This window comes from Furipterus horrens, unplaced genomic scaffold (genome assembly GCF_987537825.1).
Source record: "Furipterus horrens unplaced genomic scaffold, mFurHor1.1.pri manual_scaffold_1, whole genome shotgun sequence".
Lineage (NCBI taxonomy): Eukaryota > Metazoa > Chordata > Mammalia > Chiroptera > Furipteridae > Furipterus > Furipterus horrens.
Genome location: NW_028327171.1, coordinates 130,818,771 through 130,843,148, shown reverse-complemented (window position 1 = coordinate 130,843,148; position 24,378 = coordinate 130,818,771). Strand labels below are relative to the sequence as shown.

Genomic DNA, 24,378 nt, shown 5'->3' with positions numbered 1-24,378 from the left:
GTAGAGTCACAATCAAGTTGGGGAAGGTCTCCCCACCATCATCACTATCTTCAAATAGGAAGGTTCCCATTCAATAACTACAAGAGGGCTTTTGAAATGATCCTATACAACGTTTTGATTCAAAATGTTCTCAGAACTCGTTTCCTTTGACTTAATACCTGAAATGGGGTAGGGGACAAAAGGGTGGCATTATTTTGCTTTCTGATCGCTATGAAATCAGTTCTTCTTGAAGGCATTTAATGAGGTGGGGAGGCTCGTAATTAATGAGTTGTTTCAACATTAACCAAACACTGTAACAAAAGTTAGGATGCCCCAAACTCTCCTTAAAACAGGAAAGCTTGGGGAAAGGAACCCACAAAGGAGACACCACTGGGAAAAGAGCGGGTTAACCAACACTGTGGACATCTTTAAACCAGCCCAACAGGAAGTCTCAGTTATTCACTTTGTTCTTCTCTGTCTCTTCTACCTGGATGGAAAGGTACAGGAGGTAAACGTAAGAGGAAACTGGAGGTAGGGTGGGAAGTGCCCAGGAGAGAGAGATGGCATTTATTGAGTCTTAGCATTTAGGGGACTTTCACATGCATCATTAACTCCTTCAATTTTAACCATAATCTTATCAGACAATCACCTTTGAATGGCACATCATTCTTTGTCACTGCTGAATTGAGGAATGGCAATCCAGCAGGACTTGTTTTAGAGGAGTGGATTTGCAGAACTGTTCTGTTCGGAAACTTTTGCTTTCACACCTCATCTGGCCTATGCAAGAGAACAGGACACAGTAAACAAATAAACCCTGGCATGAGTGCTGTGTGACGTACTATCTCAGTAGTAAGTACCTTGAGCTCCATCTATATTTGTGTCTGCACCTCTGCTGGGTGTGTTCACACATATGTATGTATCTGACACTCACAGAAGAACAGAGGTTGATCACAAGCCAGTGTCCAGTCCTGGGAGTGCAACATAGTCCAGTACTGGGATTTCATCTTAACAGCTCATAGTAATGATTATGCCACAAAATAGGCTTGGATAAGAACAGTCATGGACGGAGTGCTAAAAACAGGGGTAGTGTATTGCATCTACACCTTTACTATTGAAGAATTCATTACAGCACTTTATATCGTAACAGTCACTGGCTATGAAGATGTTTGCCCTGGATATGAGATTTTATGAGTCTCACTTTATCTTTCTTGTAAATGCTAAAGCAGACTCATTCTTTTAAACAAAAAAATGGAAAACTATTTTTCAAGAAGAGAAAAACCATCTGCCTTCCCCCTGCCACTCACACACACACACATGCACACACACACAGGTCGGTCGGCAGCCGTCCGTCTCGAGAGACGATGGTGTAGCTTCTTAAGAGTCTATCTGCACCGCCGAGAATGGTTGTGCAGTCCGACTCGGGAGTGACACGGTATCTGTCTCCTCCCGTGTTGAATCGACATCTTGCGATGACGCTGGAGTGTCCTCTCCAGTGAAGCTGAAGCTACAGAGCCTGGGCAGGGTGATATGGAGGGTCTGCTGTTGCCCATGCAGCAGACCCCCCCTCTCTTCGCAGCTGAAGGGTCCAAGGGAAAGACGGAGTCAATACAGCTTGGCTTCAGGTGCGCCGCAGGAGTTGCCGGTGTTGACTACAACGTCAAACCGCCTTAGGGACTCCGGCTCCGGATTTTCTGTCGGGGTTTACTCCCTTAGCCTTTCCCCTGAAGAGGTATGCCACAAGGCAGCGGAGGTTTTTTGGAGTCAGAGTTTTCCTTCTCTGATGTGCCCTGACTGGAAGATAGAACCAGCGACACTTAGCTCGCAGGCCGACGCTCAATCCACTGAGCCAAACCAGCCAGGGGTAACACACATACACACACACAAAAAAAACCTTTCCACGTTTTTATATGAACAAGAGCTCTAGTAGAAGTGTCTCTTGCCAAAGGAAACTTTTATTTAGCCTTAGAGGAATTTTTCTTTGTCTCTCTACCTAGTGCAGAACTCATCTTCAGAAGATTCTTCAGTATCTGCCTTACCAATTTATCTGCAGATGAGGCTGCCTGATCTAATGGAGAACAGGTGGTCTTTGGAATTAGAGGCTTGAATTAAGCTCCCATCTAAGCCCTATTAGCAGAGGGACCATATAGCCCTATTAATGGCTGTTATCCTGGCATAATCATTACTACCCCCTTTCACTCTCAAAAGTGTTCAGGTTTGTATGGTAAATTATGTGGTCACCTTAAAATTATATATGAGTCACTGCAGACAAGACAGTTAACTTCTCCATAACTCAGTTTCACATCTGTTCAATGGAAACAAGGGAACCTAATTTACAGGGTTGTCATTAGCATGGAATTAGACACTGTAGTCAAGATCTGGTTCCCAGGAGTGCCCAGTACTCCCCTGGATGTTAGCTATGTGCTCTAGAGATCCACTTCTGGGGAAAAAGCGTTACTCTGTATGTGCGGTCCTCACCGCTGATTGCCAGTTTGAAGACAGGACCGTATCAGTTTTCACTGAGAGACCGTCTGTAATGGGATCTACTGTGTCCAGAAGCTGCACAATTAATTCTGTTCCCCATCTGACCAGGAGATGAATCACACATGGATATTTAAACACCTAGTCTCGATTTTCTGGACTTTATTTACTCTCTCCACAAAGGTAGGATTAAGATCAAAATTCACCTGAAACAAACCTCTATGAAAAGTAGATCAAGGGAATGTGGCTCAGAATAGGGGAAATGAGTAAATCCTTTAAAGTGAGTGAAATAATCACGCTTCAGTCAATGAATTTGTAAATTTCTTACTTTCTCAAGCCAAAAAATTTGCCCTTATGTATCCAATGATAGGACAGTTTCTTGATAAAAGGGTTGAAGTATCTCATTTTTAAAAATTACGCCAAATAGTATCCCCAATCTTGCACATGTATCCGTAATAGTAATCAGCGGCTCAGGAAGTAACATAATTTTCCTGTTCCCTTTTAAAAAAGAAAGAGAGAAATGCTGTCACTTCATTAATAAGCTTGTTAAACACACATATGTTCTCTTTAGTCTGACATGAGCAGTAACAATATCATGTAATGGGGCTGTTTCTACAACCTTAAGGTAGTCGCTTTTACTCATTAAGAAATTCAGTCAATAAACCCATAAGAAAATGGAGGTTAAAATTTTGAAATTATTCCGTTCCAATCTTCAGCATATCTTTTGAAACAAAGAATCACAAAAATACTATTCTCATTATTATTTAATACAGTTGTCCAAGGTATTGGAGTTAACTGAGTGAAGATCCCTCTCTATGCTCAACTGCTAAAGAATCAGAAAGGAAATGGTCTGCATTTTCATGCTCTAAATATAGACGTAGAAGCTGCTAGAGAAAAAAGATGCACAGGGCAGCACAGCAGTGATTCCGTGCGTGGAGGACTGCAAGAACACAGCAGTGGGCTACTCTGTGGCAAACTCACTTCCTACCAACAGAAGTTTCCAAACACAGAAAAAGGCTAAGGCAGTTCCCAGAAATCCAGTTACAGCTGCAGCACAGTACCCTTTAGCTGGGCTCACTGGGGCCAAGGTAACCACTATGGTGAAGTACACACCTATGGAGCTGTCTGCCTGCACCTCAAACCCTGATTCCTGAGAAATGCCCCTCTCCTCACGAGCCATATGGTAGCAGGAAAACACCCCAGCAGCCATGTGCACAACACATTTCTGGGGCAATGGGGTTCTTAGAGTTCTTGTATGTAACTCTGAAACATACAAAAAGGAAAAGAGAAGTTGGCCTGTATACTGGGAATATCCTCCACTTGAAAAACTGAACCAGAAATCACACTTCTTTTTAGAATTCAAACAATCACTATGTTTTAGCTTTAATTGCAATACATTATGTACCTTGTACTGATCAACAGAGCCTACCAGGAGGAATGTTCTGACAAAGTTGCCTCCTCATGTATAATGAAAGAATGAACTGAGGGTAAATCAAGCTCAATTCTTTGAACAGGTCTAAGAAGGAAATAAGACAACCAGAGATAAGCCCACACCCTCTCCACACCCTTACCTTGGGGAAAGACCAAGTCGGGTGGCCTCCAGATAAACAGAAGAGACAGGGCAATGGTGTGGTGTATAGTGTTAAGAACACTCCAGAATCCTACTCTACAATTGCTGTTATCACAGACCCACTGGCAGATTGATGAGGCCTACAGGCTCCTTCTCCAGACTTGTTAAATGCATAGGATTACAGAGGAAGTCAATTATAGTTAAACATGGTTATCAAAATATTTTTTTAATTGTGATATAACACATATGCTTATTTATTGATAGATTAAATTACACTATCTAGCAGCAGATATAATAACCACCATTAATTTCAAAGTCATAATGATTACTGATATTTCGAGATATCTGTTAGCCATCTATGATGTGATATGAAATATCGAATTTCTATTGGTGACGGAGTCACAGACAACAACACTAACATTACTGTGACTTGCGGTCAACATTCAAAAGTTAAGATACTCCTCAATTTTTATTAGGGGTTAGAGAAAATCAAGGTGTAATATTTTTTCATGCAAGCTCACAGATCCCCTTGAAGCTGTACAAAGTGATACATATGAAACTCATGTGATAATCTGATTTTATCTCCTACTTCTGTGGCTTTTCCAAAAGATGAGGTGACCTACAACCTGGACCCTGGCTATAAAGCACAACATGGAAGGGGGGTAGGTCTGCATGCAGTATGTGGCCAATATTCTGTTCCTTTTTTCTCAGCCAGCTGCACCCAGTGCATGAGCCACAGTTTTTTAATTTTTTTAAATAGTGTTAAGTTTTTAAATCAGCTGAATGATTGGGATAGGGGGAAATTACAAGTCACTTCCCCTAGCGCCATGTTCTAAACTCTATCAGTTCCAAAGCCCCAAACTTATAAGCAAACTTCTAATACTCTTTTACTATCTGAAATTACATTCTGAGGAAAACTTCCTAAACACAATTTCAAACATATATATTTATTGCCCTAAGAGTAACATAAATGGGAATAAAAGGAAAATAATTTATAACAAATGTAACATGCATTTAAATATGCAATTCAATTCATTGGGCAAGACTAATCTAGAAGGCATGATGGGGTCTTTAGGTGCCTGTACTTGAATGTGAAATCCAACAGTGGGTCAGATATAAATGAAGGCTTACACAGATGATGCAGTGATGTCATGCATGGTGTGATTTTTCAAAATGGCAAATACTTCTTCGCAAATTTCCCAGCAGAACAAAGCACTTTCTTCATCGACTGAGCAAGTCAATGCTTACTAAAAACATGCAAAATAGTCTTTGTTTATGCGTGAGTTAGGTAATAGCCGGTTTTGTTTGTTCATCTATGATCATCTCACAGTGGAACACAAGGATACACCTTGGGGTGTAAGACTGTTCTAGCCATCACAGATGGTTAGTATCACTGGTCCCCACCCAATAAACGTTAGTAGCACCCTTCAATCATGGACAACCAAAACCACAGATTTCTAAAGTGCCCCCACAAGACTGCTGGAACTAGCCAAGATCTGTATTGCACTTCCCACGCTCTGCCCACCTCTGGGTGATATCAAGCTGGGTTACAGAGGGAACACTCCCCGGGAAACTGGAAGTGGCTTTACAAGAGCAAGATTGGTCTTCTTGGGTGGCTTTCCCAGTAAAAAGGGCCCTTCCCCACAGCTCTGCCCTTGGGTCAAGAAAAGTATAAGAGGGGTGGGGGCGGGGAGGCAGCCAGGCAGATGCAGCAGCGAGGAGGACAGGAAACAAACGGGGCTCCCAGAGTCCCCACCCCAGGCTACAGGCAGCTCCTGGCTCCTGCTCCCATAGCCCTAACGTGAATTCTCCACTTTTGTTTGAAGCAAGCTCTGGCAGTTTCTGGTGCTAGCGCCTGGAGGAGTCCTTATTAATTACAGGCATGGAACCATCTGCAAAGATGGCCACCCACCTAAACTGAGCGGGGCAGTTAACATCAAAAATGCTCAGAAGAACCTGTTCTAATGTCAAAGAACGTACCTTATGTGGGAGAGAGTTCTCAGATTATACCTAAGCTCTTCATGCCATACTTGAAGCCCATTTATTTCACTCTGTTCTCACTGCCAATAAATAAATGGGCCCATGACCATTCTTCACCTGGCATTTCAGATTCTAGAAAGATATATCCAGATCATTCCGAAGCCTTTTCTGCCTCAGCTCCCTTTCATCAATCTCATTAGCCACAACACATTTATAAATAACAATTGTTGTCCTTTGTTGACAGACTTGGAAAATTGAAGAACTGGAGAAATTTGGCCTTTAAGGGCCCAATTCAGTCTGAGTGAAAAATAAATAAATTTTTCCAAAGTCTTTCCAACACCATGATTTTAATGTCTCTAAATCTTATTATGCTCAGAAATAATACTGCCCTAATTCAGAAATGTGGCAGTAAGGACAAGTTGCTAGACCAGTGCTGTAAAAGAAGCCAAAATCACTCACTGTCTCTCTACCTCTTCCACTAATGTACTCATTATGTTACAAAAAAGACACTGCTGGAATCTAATGAATAAATAACTAGCACTTGAATGGAATTTGTGTCCATGTTATTTCCAGCTAGTTTCCACAAGAGATCCTCCTTTAAATTAGGGGGAAAAATAAGGGGTACGGGGGATGGAGGTAATACTACTTAAAATGAAACACTGTAGAATTGCTTGAAAAGTTTCCTATATAAGCCAATCAGGTATAACATTAAATAGCAAAAACTTAATTGTCAGCAGGAAAAGGGTTATTTCATATCTGCCAGATTTACGTACTGTAATTTCCATAAGAATATTATTAAAAAAAATGTAAAGGTCACTCAGTCTTCTGAATGAAGGGTCCCAACTGACGGGTTATGAAATCAATTCAGTGCAAGAGCCAGAAAACTTTCTTCAAGAGCCAGGAGTAAGTGCTTTAGGCTTGTAGGCCAGATAAGCTCTGTCACAACTACACCACTCTGCCAATGTAACTTGAAGGCAGCCATAACCATACTAATGAACACATGGGAACAAGTAGCTGCATTCTGATAAAACTTTATTTACAAAATGGGTAATGGGCCATGGTGGTAACTCCTGACCAGCATTTTTTTAAGTAAATAAAAAGAAAAGAAAACATGAGAGGACATCAGAGATAGAAGGGTAGGTATTGTTTCATGAACTTTTCTTGAGCATATATGAATTCTGAGTCAATTTCCTACTCAGGTTGGGAGTCAAAAGCCACCATATTAGAAATAATAAATAGGTTGAGAAGGGAAAACAAGTTGGCTTCTGACTGAGACTGGTAAGAATTTATAGGATTTTCATATTAAAAAGAAAAAAATGGGGGGGATAGAATGGGCAAGTTCTTAAGCCTAAAGTATAATCTTAAGATAATATTAGAAAACATCAGATTTTTTAAAAGAACATTTAGTTACATGTAGTACAAAATGATCTTCCAAAGGACACTAAAATATTTCGTTTGCTACTTAAAAATCTGATGAGATGTGTATCAGTTAGCTACTGCTGTATAACAAACACTCCCAGAACTCAGTGGCTTAAAACAATAATCATCAATTATTTCCATAACTCTACCAGTCAGCTGGGTCATTCTGGTGATCTGGCTTGAAATGTTCAGGGAACAGTCCAGGTGAGGCTGGCTGGTGAAGGATGGCCTCAGCTGACACAACCTGGCTCATTCTCAAGTGTTTCTCAGACCTCTCCATTAGGCTTTCCTAGGTATGTTCTCATGGTGGTGGCAGGGATCTATGGGAGCAGCCCAGATGTGTAAAAGACTGTTAGAAACACCTAGACTCTTCTAAACTCTGTTTACATGGCATTTGTTAACATCCCACTTGCCAAAGTAGGCCTGGTGGCCAATTCCAGTGGAGGGCGAGGAAAAGGAAAGGGGCTAAAGAGTTATAAGATAAAGGGGAGGCCATTAATCGGGGCCATTCATGGAATCAATCTACCACAGACTATATTTATCATTTGTATCACCTTGGCAGAAGCACATATTTTACATTATTTTAAAACTTCCCAATGCCTTTCTCATTTTGTTTTTCCATGATCACTTCTGCGGCAGGAAGGCAGAGTGAAAAGAACTGGGCTTCGGAATCAATGAGATCCACATTTGTTCCCTGACTCTACCACTTCTGGCTATGTGGCCCTGGGCCAGTTTCCTTCACACCTCAGTTTCCTCATTGTACTAGCAGGACTGTTAACAATTACGTAAACTGGAACAAGTAAACATGCATAGATCAATGCCTAGCACAGCTGAACACAAACCTTATATATTGTGTTTTGCAAACAGTTTATTTGAATATACAGTCAGCCTTCCATATCCACTGATTTTTAAATCCATGGATTCTACGAACTGCAAATCAAAAAAAAATTTTTTTAATCCCCGAAAGTTCCAAAAAACAAATCATGAACTTGCCACATGCACAGCACTACTGAATCCATGCTAGTGAAGTGATGTGTAGGCACACCCTGCTGTAGCCTATATGCAAATACTAGGCCATATTATATACAGAATTAGAGCTTCCAAGAATTTTGGTATCCAAGGGGGATCCTGGATGCAATTCCCTGCAGACACTAAAGTACAACTGAATTTAAAAATATGAGCAACAAGGAAATGGGCAGATTTCCTGTGACAGTAGAGTTCTTCAATGGAAAGGAACATCTCCTTTACATAATGAGCAGAAAATCATTTCTTTGCAAAAAGTTTTCAGAACTGTGGTAGACAGGTAAGTGGCCCCCAAAGAATGTACAGTTCCTAATCCCTGGAACTGGTGAATATGTTACTTTACAAGACAGGTGTGATTAGGTTAAAGAGCTTGAGATGAGCTTATCCTGGATTATCTGGGTGGGCCCAAGCTAATCACATAGATCCTTAAATCAGAGACTCTTATTTTAGAATTTAATGTTTCTTATATTTATGTAAACTTATGCCTTCATTTATGTAATAGTTACTTACTGTTTCATGTACATCCAGGCTATAAACATCCTTTCAAATCAGTTCATGTTCTTCTATCTATCTGATTTTAGTCCTTCAGATGAATGTATGGTAACACTTGCATTTATCAATCCAAACATAGGGCTTTTGCAAATTATGCATTTCCTGTAACTGTCACTGTTTAATTTTTAAATAATAAACCATAAGAGAAAAGGAAAAAAAAATCAGAGAACCTTTCCCTGTGGTCAGAGCACCAACCTGACAGTAAATGGACAAGGATTCAGCTCAGCATTGCTGGTTTTGACGTTGGAGGAAGGGGGCACAAGCCTATGAATGTATGTGGAAAAGGCAAGGAAACTGATTCTCCCCTGGAGCTTCCAAAAGGAACAGATACCGTGATCTTAGCCGCTGAGACCCATGTTAGACCTCTGACTACAAAATTATAAAACAATATACCTGTGTTGCTTTAAGCCACTAAGTCTGTGGTGGTTATTTCTTATAGCAATAACAGAAGGGTTACATAATTTTGTAATCTTTATACTAAAGATTGACACTGAGGAAATGGAAGAGTCTCTCTTAAAGCCACTAGACTGGGAGAAAGTTTGGAACTTGGAGAACACTAACCAGGCACGGCATGAAACATGGAAAGCTATATCTGATTCCAGTTATAGTGGCAATAAGACAAAAGGTATTATAATAGAATAAGCAACTCATTATCGTGAAAAACTTTTATTGCAGTCTATAGAAAGTACAATAAAATCATTACCCATATACTGTAATCTCCAAGCATGTACTAGGGGAAAATCCATATTAACAAAATCCTTCCACAGAAACTTTCTAGAGACTTCATTTAACTGATGGCTACTCCGGATCTGCAGCTCTAACTCTGATCACTCCTACTTCTTTTCATAGATAATAAGACAATGAGGTAATCAGCTCTAGTAGTACATGAAATTGGATACACACACACACACACACACTCACACATACTCGTTCATTCACTAACATACAAAGTCCCAATTTGTTTGGCTTCATGAGCCCATGAATTATGCCCATGGTGAGGGAGAAAAGACAAAATGTCTACAAAAGGTCCACTGATCTAAAAAACAGAACTCTAAACACACACAACCAAATGGGACCTCAAGATTGGGAACACACCTAAGAATATTCTTAAAGGACAGATTAAAGATTTAAGAATATTCTTAAAAGACTAGAGCAGATGAGTGTGCTGAGCTCAGCCTAGAAGGACACTAGTAGAATCCCACAGTTGTAGAAGCTGAGATGCCTCATGTGACAGAAGAGAAACCGGAATCACAGAACACGGAACTGACCAACAGGAAGACAGCTGATCCCCTGCAGAGTGACCCCGCCTGCCACAGTCGGAGTTTACCTTCAGTAAATGCCACACCTGACTGGTGTCATGTCCTGTACAAAGAAATGGAGATTCCAGTTGTGCCTACTAGAACTCTATACTTCTGAGAAACCCTTGGGGACAGATGTTTTTATTTTTATTTTGAAATTTTTAAAGATTTTATTTATTTATTTTTAGAGAGACAGGGGAAGGACGGAAGAAAGAGAGGGAGAAAAAAAACTGATCAGCTGCCTCTCGCACGCACCCCAACCAGGGACCAAACCTGCAACCCAGGTATGTGCCCTGACTGGGACTCTGAGACCTGTCCCTTTGCAGGATGATGCCCAGTCAGCTGAGCCACAACTGTAAGGGCTAGATGTTTTGTGTTTTGTTTTGTTTTTTTTTAAAGCAACCTTGGGAAAAAAGAAAAAAACAACTTTCCATCTCTGGAGTTCACTGGACATCAGAAGAGCAAATAAGGAAACGTAAACCTATAGAAAAAGTTGTTAACATTTTCTCAAGAGAATTACATTTGTGTGTATTAAATAACATACAATGAAGGATTATCCACAGAACAGTGTCACCCTTAAATTTCGCAATAGCTAGAACTCACTAGAGGGGCGGAGGGGGAAATGTGCCATTCTTGGCCATTGCTGCTGAGAACTTTGTTAAAGGGGGAAGGCCATCCTGATGGACACAGGGCCTTGAAGCTGTGTTGGCAAAGGTCTCACAGAAGACTCCTCATGTGACGAACATTATTATTGGGGAGGCAGGAGATGGAAAGTGCCCCATCCTCTCCAAATCCCCACTTGGCGCTGCCTCTAACCTTGGTAGCTCTGAACAATCATAGGAGATGGGGTGACGGAAGTACACCAAACAGAAATACAATACTAAGAAAACAGAAAGGTCATGCTTAGCATGAAGTAGAGATTGCTTTTCTAAACAAGATATGTAAGAGAAAGAATTGATCATTCAGAAAACTCCTCATTGGCATGAACACTAGTAAATAAAAAATTGGCCTTGAAAAAAAAAGCAGCGGCAAGGAGGTAGATGTCAGCTTCCCTGTTCTTTCAAAGTAGTTCCAGGAGTGACAAAAGTAATGTAAACAGAACTGGGTGCAGCCCATGGCAGTGCAAACACTGAGCCACTTTCCCCGGGACGCTGTGCCACAGCACTCCTGCCGGTCATCTTCTGCTCTTTGAGTCTCCGTTGCCCAAAGGAAAAAAATAGCTTCACCAGGGGAAGCAGGTTATCTCTTGGCTGAGAAGGAAAGCCCAAGACTTTTCATTTCTAAACATTCAAAAATAAACACCCCAAAGATAGCAATATTAGAGGACTTGTTCTTTTTAGGTAAGCATTTGAACTGTCTGCCAGCAAAGGCAAAAACAACTTGAGTTTTCCCTGAATGTTTTTTCTTTTTTTTAATAAGAAATTCCATTTCCTTATTCTACACCTTTTTTGTCATATATATATATATGTACACATATACACATATATACAGTATTACACAGTATTAAGACTGAACAGCACTTTGGAGAGCTCATTCACTCCCATTACTTTTCAACATAAGAACTGAGGCCCAGAGAGGTCACGTGGGCTGAATGAATATGTTCTTTATTTGCATACTGCGTTATAACTGAACTTAACCCTTCTGTGTGGGCCCTGAGCAGGCCTAGACCTCCAAGTCCATGAGCAGCTAAGGACTAGTTATTAACCAGAAACTTTCAGGATCAGAATCAGAATCAGGTGAGAGCACTGATGTGACAGATACAAACTTGATCCTATGCAAGAAATAAAATGAAAAGAAACTGTGTTCCCTGAATGCCCAAAAGGAAAATTCCACGAAATAAGCAGATCCCAGTGGTCTGGGGAACATTTTACAATCAGCAGTCTTTCTAGGATTCCACATACACTGTGGGAATGTCCTCACCAGCCCTTTATTGGAACTGTGAAGAAATAGCCTTTATGGACAAAAGCTAACAGCATGGTGATTGTGGGGCAGGGGTGTGTGTGTGGTATAGGGATATAAATGGTGATGGACACAGAGACTTGACTTGGGGTGGCGAACACACAATGCAGTGTACAGATGTATGTAGAATTGTGCACCTGAAACCTGTATAATTTTGCTAACCAGTATCACCCCAATCAATGCAATAAAAAGGGAAAGGAATAAAAAGAAATAGTTCTGTCACCTCTGCTTGGTTACCCACGCTCCTAAAGAATAGAAATCAATGCTGAGAGGGGCCCCAAGCCCTTAGGCAAGAGAGAGACAGAGAAAGAGGATATAAGAATTTCAGAGTGAAATGTCAAGTCCATCCCAGATGACTTTCTTAAGATGTCGAACTCAAAAGGTAGCCAAAAAGAGGGGAACACATCTCACTTAAAAGCACAAGAGTTGCTTCTATTCTCCCATTTGGGGATAGTGAAGGACCAGGGACCCCACCAGATTCCAATGTTAAGGGGGATGTGAGTGCACAAAAGGGTTGGTTCTAGGAGTGGGAGGAACAGATGCCAAAAGACCTTCACATCTTCCTCCTGGATCAATGCTATAAACAAAGCAGGCACATATCTGTTATCAGTTGTTATTCATTGTTCCTATGGGACCAGGGGTCACAATTGAGACCCAGCTTTCCCACTGCTTTCTGCTAATGAGACTTGGAGCAAGTTTTCTACCTCTCTGCACCTCCATGACCTCAGCTAGAAAGATAAGGATCCGGAGGGATCTTCCTGAAGTCCCTTTCAGCCCCTGAGTGTCTAAGATTTCTCCTAGGTTTGGTTGGGAAGAAGGTGCTGGCTAGTACAGGGGGAGGTTCCTAGCCTCAAAAATTAAGCATAGTCCAGCTAACATGGGCCCTGGACTCAGACCACCTGAGTTTGAATCCTCACCCTGCCTCTTGCCATGTGTAACCTTGACCAGGTTTCATAAACTCCTCATGTCTCAGTCTCACTATGTATAAACTGGGAATGACATTAGCATCTACCTCAGTGTTGCACTGAGGACTAAATGAAATATAGAAGTAGCATTTTGTGAGATCACGTCAAATATAGAAGATATATTTTTTCATCACCATCTCTATCTTCTCGCCCACCTGTTCTTGAAATTTCTGCACCAAGACATGCAATCTGTACACTCATCACCAACACAACACACTCCCAGGGGTGGCATGAGCCATGAAAGAGATCCAGACCATTATACTGGAAGACTGTGCTGTGTAGGATATTTATAAAAAGCATCTGACCAGCACAACAGGACTTACAAGCTGTCTCTGCTTAGAACTACAACACTAAGAGGCACTTACACAGAAGTGGGTGGGTGGCACACATTTCCTCAAGGGCCAGCCACAAAAATCACAGAGGGATGCAAATAAGTGAGGCTGTTATTATTCTAGGAATAACTTTGAAGTACTGATGTTTTTTGTAAGGAACTAAATTGCAAACACTGGTACTTAACTCTTACAATGAACCAAGTACTTTGATAATGCCACTTCTGCATTCATGGGCAACAGGGTGGAGAAATGCTCCTTACTCTCCCTAGGACAACATCCCAGCTGGGGCCAAGGTCCAGAAGGCAGAAAAGCAGGTGTGGCAGTGGGGGTGCCAATTTACAAGGAGAAATGCTCCCACCAAATCCAGCCATGAGAGCTTACCCTGTTGGTCTCTCCTGATTTTTGAGGCAAAAGAGCCCAGCAGAAAGTCCCCTGTTGTCTTTCCAGAAGGTTATGTGTTCAGAAAAGAGCTGTGGGATTCTGAAGAAATAAGAGATTCCTCCAAACCCTCTCATGCACACATATAGCCTTCCAAATGTGACAAAGTCGGGGAAGGATGCATTTAATTGTGGCAATGAAAAATAAATAAATAAAACTGTGCAAGTGGGCAAACACAGCTCAGGTCCCAACTCTTCCAGCTGAAAACACAGTTACAGCACTCCTGGGACCCACCTGGGCAGCTTTCCAAGAGCTAGTAGTTGGCATTAACACACTGAAAGAGAAGGTCAGATAAATTAAAAGTGAGGAGGACATCTTCATACGCAGCACCAGCACAGAGCGTGGCTCATGGAAATGCACGCTAAACATTCAATGAGTTCGCCTGAGTTGGCACAAAAGTCACCACAACTGTGCTTGGGTTTTTGGTGTGGACTATTATGGACATGGCTTAGATTAGAAACTTTAAGAAGATGGGGAGATCTTTACTCAATTTCAAAGAGAACTTTAAAAGTATGGCTAAATTCTAGCTATTAAGAGGGACTCTATACTTCAATGCAATTATGAACTTTAAAGGCAGCCTAGTAAAGACTGCACTGACCAGTACCAAATTTATTTCTGACCCAGACCTCTCAACTGTCACCCACATGGCATTCACTCCCAAATAGAAAATGATTCTCTCTCTCTCTTTTTTTAAGTACCTGAGTTCTGGAACAGATACACCTTCCTTCAGTCAGAACTATCTGTTAGCTGTTCACCTAACACCAGGATCCTTCCCCAGACTTTGACATCCATCATAACAAATCCCCAAAGACATACTTTCCTGAGACCTATGATAATAACACCAACACAGGCTACCATCCCCAACCACCACCCCACCTTCCTAGAGCCAGAAGGCCAAGACACACGTGGGGAAGGGGATAAAAATGAGTCCCCACGCTCTTAGAAAGGAGCAGAGCAACTACCCGCTCAAATGACCACAGAGTACAAAAGGGAACAAACTTTCCAACTCACGTCTTACTGATGTCTGCTCTTAGCACTCTTCTAGACATTGCTGCACGGGACACTGGTCACTTATACCTGCCAAAATCTGAGAGTGACTGCAGTGACTGAGATCCCAAGCCACGTGGAGCATTAGGAAAAGTCGTGTCAAATGTCAGAATACATCTAGACCAGATCCTGAGGAGCAACACTTTTCAGGGAAGGGAGACTCTGGCACCAAATACCTTGGGAAGCCAGCTGAGCAGCAGGCTGCTTGGTTATTTTTAAACTGAAGAAACTGAATGGGAAGGGAGAAAATCTGAATTCCTATGATCTCCTGAGGTCTCTTCCAGCTCCAAGATGCTACCAAAGAACACTGCATATGCACATACATATGCCCATGCTTCTTTATAAAAAACTATAGGGATGTGTGACTATATATAAATGAGTACTGTATTCACACTTCCAAACATAAAGCACTTGAAATGCGCACTGCTGAGAAGATTCAAAGCCCATGAGCAGATTTGTAGCACTGGCTGAAACACACCGATGCCACTGGCAGATGTGGGCAAATCCCTCAGCCCTGCTGCCATTGCAGTCCACCTTAAAACCACCCAGCACTGCCTGTGCAGGTGCACGCCCTGGAAAGCCCCAAACCAGGACTGGGGACTCCTTTCTCACAGTGACTCCAGTCACAAGTCTCCCAGACCCAGGAAGGCAGGCTGGAACAAAAGAGAAGTCTGAGAAAAGTCTGGTGTCTGGCAGAGCAGCTTCCTTCTCTTCTTCTTCCAGTCCCGAAAGGGGGCAACAGGTCACCTCTTCCCCTTCATCTTATATCACCTCATTTCTCAGGCCTCTCCATTTCAGGTTGACTACATAGAAATCAAGTTGGTAACAGGAAAAAAAAAACATAAAAGATCTCTAGACAGGAGAGCTTTGCTCTCATCCTAACAGCCAGAAAAAATTTAGGGTGCCTATCTCAGCCCTGAATAATAACAACAAAAACAATTTGTAGGAAAAAGGAAAGGGGAGGTGAAAATTCATATATCAAGACAGATCTGTGATGGTTTCCCTATCGTGAAAATCTGTTTTACGATTTTCTCAAATCAAAAACAAGAGTTTTGATCCTGGGTCAAGGCTCCGGATGTGAGTGACACAGTGACTAACACGGGGGTGGGGGGTGGGTCTCTCAGAGTTAAAAACCAACCAAGTATCTCAGATTCTAACTATAAGGGGACAAGGGTGACAACCAGCTTCCCACTAGGCTCTTTAGAATGAGATCCTGCCGCTAACACTTGGATTCAGGTGTTTTCAAGTGCAGTGTTGCCATCGCACCCGAACTCCACACAAACCTCAGCTTTCTCCTCAACTCCACAGCCCGCGAAGTGCCCAACCTTCTCTCGCTGGGCTACCACAGCCAAGTGCAGGGCCTGGCAGTAAGTGCCAGGAGTACCAGGGCCTAGACTTCCCCTCGGGCATCTCTGACAACCACAAGCGTCCCCAGGATCCAGCATCCCGGGACCAAGCAGCGAGCACGCTGTTGGTGCTCCAAAAGCGGTTGGGCATTGCAAGAGGCACCTCTTCCCTCTATTGCGCGGTGTAGCTCTTCAACCAAGGCTTTGTGTGTGACAGCGAGTGTGTGTGCCGAGGGCCCCGTGCCCACACCCCCTTTCACCCAGTCCGCTTACTGCACGGTCCGTGCGCCTGGCGAGCGCTCAGGGAGCGGGTTCACCCGGCGGGCTGCCGCGCCACCAGGCCTCCCTGGCTAGCCGGCCTCGGACCTGGCCTCAGGGAGCGCGGGGTGACATCCACGCCTCTATTCGCAGCCGTGGGGGCGACGTAGGAGAGAAGCGCTGGGGGGCCGGGCATGGGTGATGCAGGGAGCAAGGACGCCAAAGGGCGACAGGCAGGCACCGCGACCCCCACTCGGGCCCCTCGCCGCCCCCAACTTTGCGAGCAGCCGGCTGGGAGAGGGCCGGGGCAGCCGGAGACTCGGCAGGAAGTTCCCCGGGCCGCACTGAGCATGCTCTCGGGCAGTGTGCGCGCGGGTGTGGACTCTGCGCTCCCCGTAGCCTCTTCGGCTGGCGGGATCGCGGGCCAACGGGCATCCCCAGGGGGTGGAGGGCGCCGCTGGACTTCTCTGGTCACCCGGACCAGAGCGCCCGCGCGCCGCATCCCTCTGGGGCCCAGGGCCAGCCTCCCTTTTACTTCCTCCTCACTGGCCCGTGGCTATACCCACCCTGCCCGCCCAGGTCCGGGCGACCTCAGACTGGCCCACACCCCCAGCATGACCCCAGCAAAGCTCCTCAGCGGTCTGAGCGCCCATCTGCCATCCCCAGCCGCTCGCCTCCAGCCCGCCAAGCCGAAGCCTCCTCTGGACAGTCCCTCGAAAAGCCAACAAACCACCTCCCCACAGGTCCAGGGGGCCTGCAGCCTCCGCTGGATACGGGCTGCCACAGGCAGGTGGGCGCCTCAATGCGCGTCCCCGGAGGCACTCCTGGGTCCAGCAAAGCGGCCACAACCGGGGCACCCACGCAGGCAACAGGGGGGCGGCGCACAAAAGCCCCAGGCAGCGCCACCCTCGGTACGGGCTCTCCCTGCCCGCACCCAGCTCCCTGCGCCTTCCACGGTCCGCTCTGCGTGCATCTTCCCGCGGGGATGGAGAGTTTCGACGCGATCGCCCCGATCCAAGGGCTCTCACCTCCGTGTAGGGTAGCAGCAGCAGCCAGAAGCGTCAGACAGTCGCCGTTCCTGCGGGGACCAAGGAGCAGTGGGGCTCCGAGCTGCGGCGCCTAGAGCCTGCCGTGCGGCTACCAAGGCTGGATTGTGCCTTGGGCCACCGCGGCTGCCGCGGGAGCCGCAGGGCCGCCGGGCTGATCGCGGCAGGGACGGTCTGCAAAGTCCCAGCCCTGAAGGGGCCGCGCGCACGCGCCCGCTGCGTGTCCACACTCGCCCCGCCGCAGCAGAGGCACTCCTCGGGAGGTCAACTGACCAGGGCTGGAGTCTGTCCGCAATTTCTACCAACCCTTCCTTTTCCGGACTCTCCAACTTCTCCCCTCTTCTGGGCTCCCTGATCTGGAAGGCAGGGATTCCAGCCAGGGACGTTCAGCAAACTCCCCGCCCTCCCGGGCTGAGCGCTCAGCCAATTCCTAACGTCCCAGCCTCTTAGGGGCCGTCTGCAAACTATCAAACCTTGTTTGAGAGGACTTCTACCAACTGTACAATTCCACAGCCCAAAGGGAGAAAGAAGTGAGAGAGAGAGAGAGAGTTTGATCCCGGCCATAAATAATATTGTAGCAAGGTCAGGGGCAGTGTGAAATGCTGATATGTCATTGCATCCTCCAGAGTGTTGCAGTGCAGGCCTCTAAGCACCAGGGCCCTTCCAGGAATAAAGCCCTGTGGGGGGACACTGAGCTCAACCATCTCAAACTGCCCTGAGCCTTTCCACCCTCATAGAATGGGTTATATGAAGCAGTATGAGTTTCTGCCACTTGGTTTTTGTGACCACAGGCAAGCCAATTAACCATATGAATTTAGCTTCTTTATCTATGAGCATAATAAATGCTGCTTCATGAGGTTATTTTGAAGATGAAATAAACTATATGTAAAGTACTTAGCAATACCTGGCACATAGTAGATGCTCAATAAATGAACTCCATTTCTCTTTCTCTTTCTCTTTCTCTTCCCCCTCCCACCCCATATTTTATGAACACTGCAGACAGCCTAGCTGAACATTGTACTGTTGTAAATTCAAAAAGAAATAAAACATATTCCTTGCCCTGAAGGCACCACAAAGAACATTGACTGACAGGACATTAAATCCAGCCAAACCTTGGGAGAGAATTTGTACATTTACATCATTAAGCATTATAGATCCTTGTTAAGTAGTATTAGAATGCAAGAAGAATGACCTGGTGGGTACTTAGGGGTGAACATGACAAGGGACGATCATAACGTCAGCAAGTTCCATACCATGTAACCAGTCACTGTGTCAGGTACAGGAGAGTTTATGTTCAACTTTACCTTTCGTTCCCTGCAGGATTTCTCCTTCCCCAATTCACTGTCCTCCCTGGGGTCTTCTTTCTTGAACTTAGATCACTACATCCTGCCACCCACCCTCCAAGCAGAGTCATTTAAAAACAAAGAATCATGGAATTTAAGGACGATAGAAATTACTTAGTCCAACTCCCTTATTCTGTAAGTGAGCTCTTGGGCCACCCAGCTAGTTAAGGGAGGTCTTCTGACTCCAGGATTGTAATAGAAAATACCCTGTGGCCTCTCCTGCATTGAACTAGCTCTAGGCTCTAGGCACAGTAGATCAGTCCTAGCTTACTTTAAGGCTGAAGGAAATGGCTTTAACATTTTCTGACCAAATGGGCCCCAAATTATCAGCCACTTGGATCCTCAGCTGTCAAAATCTGTCCAGGTGATGCTCAAGAACCACAAGGAAATCTGCATGAGCAGCATGATTCCTCTCAATAAGGTCTTTTTGTGAAGTCCTGGGAATATTGGGAGGCACCTATTTCCCTCAGTCCCTTGGAAGAAAATAACATCTCAACCTCTCTTCTGGCACTGGAAGGGGAGATAGAAGAATGGTGACATCTGGTGGTCAGGACTTTCTGTGCTTAGGACACGGATGGTACAGATTCTAATCCTAATTGATTTGCTTTGAAGCCAAGTTCCCACCTGGTGGCCTAGAAATTTCCGAAAGACATCAATCATTTATAATTTGCGGACTCACTGCTACAAAGGATATTACAGATGATTATTATTTCAGGAATTTTTAATGAATGTATATATGTATGTATTAAGTATAAGGATATAATATTCATATGTACACATATTATATGTATTTCATATAATACATATATGTTTGTATTATATATATACAATTTATTTGTAGAAATAATTTACTCGCACCCTAACTGGCATGGCTTAGTGGGTTGAGCATTGTCCTGCAAAGCGAAAGGTCTCTGGTTCCATGGTTCTGTTCCCAGTCAGACAATATGCCTGGGTTGCAGGCCAGTTCTATGGTTGGAGAATGTGTGAGAGTCAGCTGATTGATGTTTTTCTCTCTCTCTCTTTCTCCCTTCCTCCCCCTTTCTTTAAAAGATAAATAAATAAAACCTTTTTAAAAATAAAATAAAATAATAATATACTTGCAGTGTCTTTGAGGGAAATTAATATTATCTCACTTGTTTTTCTTACAGAGTTAAGATTTTATTTATTTATTTTTTAAATTACAAAGGCACATTTATTTTACATTCTATTTACAAAAGAAGAGAGTGCAATTGTAATAAGGAAAAAAAGAAACAAAATGATAGGCATACATTTTTACATAGCAAGTATAGGCAAAACTAGAAGAAGATCTTTAAATACTAGCATGTATCAAATCAGTTTCTAAGAATAATTCTTTATCAACTTTAGGAAGAATTTTTAGGAGGCTCAGCCTATATTATTCAAACTACGACTATCTTAATAAAAAAATTATATTCTTTGAAAATCTCCAAGGTCCTGGAGGCCAAGTTACCAGATCATTACCAATTTTTAAAAGAATCAAAGGCTCTTAAATAAGGGCATCATAACTCCTTTAGGGAATTAAAAAAAAAAAAAAAACAACTCGAACATACTATCATTTATTAAGTGGTACAATGCAGACTTAGTGTACCTTAATTTCTTAATCCATTAAAATGGTTTCTGTTACCCTACAGTGAGATCCTACTGTTCTCTGATGAGAAACATTAAGTCATTTACTATTTAGCTCTTAGGAAAATCATTTGAAGTGTATATTCAGCCTTTAATAACATTACCATACATGAGAAATAATCAATACACTTAACTACCATCAGTAACCAGTTAACTGCTGGATTTTCTAAAACCAGAGACAGGCATTAAGAATCAAGACTTTTCAGACCTCTACACCAATATATCCTAGTGTATAGAGTTTAATTTCATTTCATTAACAGAAAATTAACATATAGTGAAGAACATGATGGCATATTTCTGCAATTTTTCCCTGTAGGTGAGTAGACACAGCTTGCATTGTTCATACGTTGCTCATGACAACTTTTGTGTTTTTCAGTCTTCCTTTAGTTCACTGTCCTTCTAACTGTGAAGTGTACTGACCAAGCCTTGAAGTTTCTGAACTAGAAAATGGAGAGACTCCCCAGACTTATTTTCTTTCTCAAAGGAATCATCTTCTTGGAATGCAACTTTCTGCTTCAGTGCCTGGGATATTAAAGATCCTGGATCCCAGTGTGAATTGTGTTTTTTCCTCTTATGAATGGTTCTGCCTTGAGGTAATCATTCAACAGCATAAAGTTTAATCTTATTCATATTCTTTAAAACATCCAACATGTTTAGAACATCTTTATTTTGGGGGGTTTTTTGAATAACAACTATAACTATGCTGTTTTTTCATTTCAGTTGCTGAATTACCTGAGTCACAAATATTATTAAATCCTGGTTGTAGGAGAGAACATAGAGGCTGTAGAAAAGAAAACTGAGAGGGTGGGGGAGAAGGGGAGGAAAGCTCTGAACTTGAAAAGAGATCTGGTTTAACATGCAGTTCATCAGTCCTTGATGATGGCACGTGTCCCAAGCCACCAGGCCCATCATTTGAGTCAAAGGAACCAGAATTCACACTGTTTTTCAGTTCCTGCATTTCCACAATTGCAGCAATATGAGAGCAAAGAAAAGTTAGTACATCTTCAAAGGCAGCTATTGTTTTCATTGTAGCTTCTCTTACAGGCTGAGCACTAGTTTGTTATGTCCTAGAACAGGTGACAGTGGATCCCAAACTAATTGCAAAGAATAGAAAAATCACTTTTTCTCATCTTCCTCATTTTTTCATATACCATTAAAAAATCTGAGATAGCTGGCTTCATCATTTACCACACACAAAATATTAGCAAAAGATGGAACGACAAATCCACGGTTACCATAGTCTACAGATTTCAGGATCAAGTCAAAAACAGGCCTGGGACTATCTTTTCAAGGAAGAATTTATCCAGTAATACAAATATTACTCCAAGATGATCCATAGCCTTTATTTTCCCAAATATGCAAAACCTGGTCTATGGGGACACCAAAATATTGCAGCATCTCTCGTAAGATAATTAATACGAGAGATATTGATAAAGCAAGCACAGACGCATATTCGAGGAAACATTAGTTTCTTGATACCGTCTCCAAAGCCATACCTCTGAGCAAACGTAGAACTTCAAGCCACGGTCCTTAAGGAAGCCTACCTTGGAATCACCAGTCCAAGACGCCCGACGTGCCCTCCTCCGGGTTCAGAAATGATCAGACCCGTGTCAGCCTACACACCTCACTTGCAGGCCACAGGTGGTAATATCATCCCTGCCAACCCTGGGGCCAGGCCCTGGAGCCCCTCGGTTTGCCACCAGGATAACTCCACTAAAGGCGCCTGCCTCCTCACGGGCCCCACTCAACCTGCTCCAGAGTGAAGATTTTAATTTAGAGTAAGAATTGCTAAAGGACACTGCTCACAGACATAAAGATGCTCACTAGGATGGAGGTGTATATTTCATCATGTCCTCTCAAGAGTGAATTCGTTACAAACTTAGAGTATTAGAAAACAGCACAGTGCGATTTCAGGACTGTAGTGAAAGCCCTGGCAGCTGAGGTCATGCTTACTTGGTGAACAGTGATTCATTTTTTAGCATTCCAATTCCTTGTGAACAAAGGTGTTAGGTTAATAGAAGAAGAAAGGTGTTTGGGGTTACTTCACAGCGATGCACCAGTATCTGTTGGTGTTGCCAAGTCTCTTCCACTAACTTCCATGTTTATCTCACATGCTTCAGATAATTGCTCTATTACAAACTTTGAAAGCACAACTCTTTCCACACAATCAAGTCCATTGTTTTTCAGCCTCTCTTACCAAGCTCTATGTGACTCATATTGATCCTCATAACAACTTGTGAAGTGGATTTTACTACAACTGTATTTACAGAAGAATAAGTCAAGACTTCAAAGTTAGGTAATATAACCACTGATAAGCACTGTTATTTAAGGCCAGAGCCCGTATTGACTTCAAAGTTTTCTGACTCCAGAACCTAAAATCTTTCTACTCTACTCTGCTGCCCACCCCAAGGAAACCAGGAAGAAATGACAATCAGGGCAGAAACCATTCTGAAAACTATGTTAAAAACAAAAGAGGGTATTTCAGGTACTATACATAAACCACATTTCTTGAGTTATTCAAACTGTAGGAAAAGAATAAGCAACAGAATAACAATTATGTATGTCAATCTTATAAAGCTAGGACCCAGGCGATTCAGTCTTGGAGCAGGTCTCTGTGAAAAAAACCAATGAATCGTTACTTCCTGCCCAGGACCTGAAATCTTGTATGGCATGGGAATCGTTTACTATGTAATCCTGGTGGAAGGTAAAGCCTCTGATGGTAGAGGTGGCTGATGCAATGTTTAGGCCGGCATGGCCGGCAGTGGTACCCAGTGACTGATGGAAGCTGAGCCGTCTGATACGTAGTGGCTGGGGCAGCACTGTCTTCCCCTTACCAATTCTGACCTGATTTTAGAAGTTGTTTCTGGATGCATATGCCTCTGAGCCTGACTCCACCTTGCCTTTAAACAAATTCCTTTTCTCTTTAAATCAGTCAGACTAGGTTTTTGTTGCTTGGCTTAAGTTGCCTGACTGATACATTAGAATCAAGAGGCACAATCCTTAGGGAAAGAGAAGAAATCAGGAATGGGTTGTCTAGCCTGATTAAGCCTGAGGGTTGAAAATCCATCCGGTTTAGCCCTGGCTGGTATGGTTCAGTGGCTTGAGCGCCAGCCTGCAACCAAAATGTTGCCAGTTCGATTCCCAGTCAAGGGCACATGCCTGGGTTGCCGCGGGGCCCCTGTGTTGGGGGTGTGAGAGAGACAACCTATGCTTATATCTCTTGCACATTGATGTTTCTCTTCCTCTCTTTCTCCCTCCCTTACTCTCTTTCTAAAAATAAATGAGAAAATCTTAAAAAGAAAACAAAAAAGTAAAGTTTAACTGTTTTAAAGGGTTTTAATGCAGGCAGCCTGTGGCATACAGAAGCAAAACATTAAATTTATCAAATGTACTCATCTAAAATAAAGTACCCATTGAAATTAAGCTTTGGGGAGACCAAGTAGCAGCTGAAGAATACCAAGGCTATAGGATATAGGAGTAGGTGGTTTCATTTTGTTTTTTGGAGTTGAACAGCTCAAAGAAAGAGAATAATGAGCTCTAACTCCTCATGTCTTAGCTCAAATTCTCATGTTCTCAGCTCAAAACATATATATACCAAGAATTTTCTATGAGTTCTAAAACAGAAAAGCAATAACAATAACACAATTTCTTTTTCTAGCAGCTAGGGGCTAAAATACTGTATTTTTCACACTACAAGACAC

The 24,378-nt window shown here is 43.0% G+C and overlaps 1 protein-coding gene and 1 pseudogene across 1 annotated transcript in view; both read right to left on the bottom strand.

The window, feature by feature from the left end:
* The window catches only part of MGAT5 (alpha-1,6-mannosylglycoprotein 6-beta-N-acetylglucosaminyltransferase), a 343,102-nt gene extending 325,072 nt beyond the window's left edge, over positions 1-18,030 (bottom strand). The window contains exon 1 of the mRNA XM_090279425.1: positions 17,673-18,030. The gene's annotated coding sequence lies outside the window, so the exon portion shown is untranslated. The remainder of the gene's footprint in view (positions 1-17,672) is intronic.
* A 3,035-nt stretch (positions 18,031-21,065) lies between these two features.
* LOC150021919 (mitochondrial fission regulator 2 pseudogene) lies at positions 21,066-22,099 on the bottom strand (annotated as a pseudogene).
* Between the last annotated feature and the right edge of the window lie 2,279 nt (positions 22,100-24,378).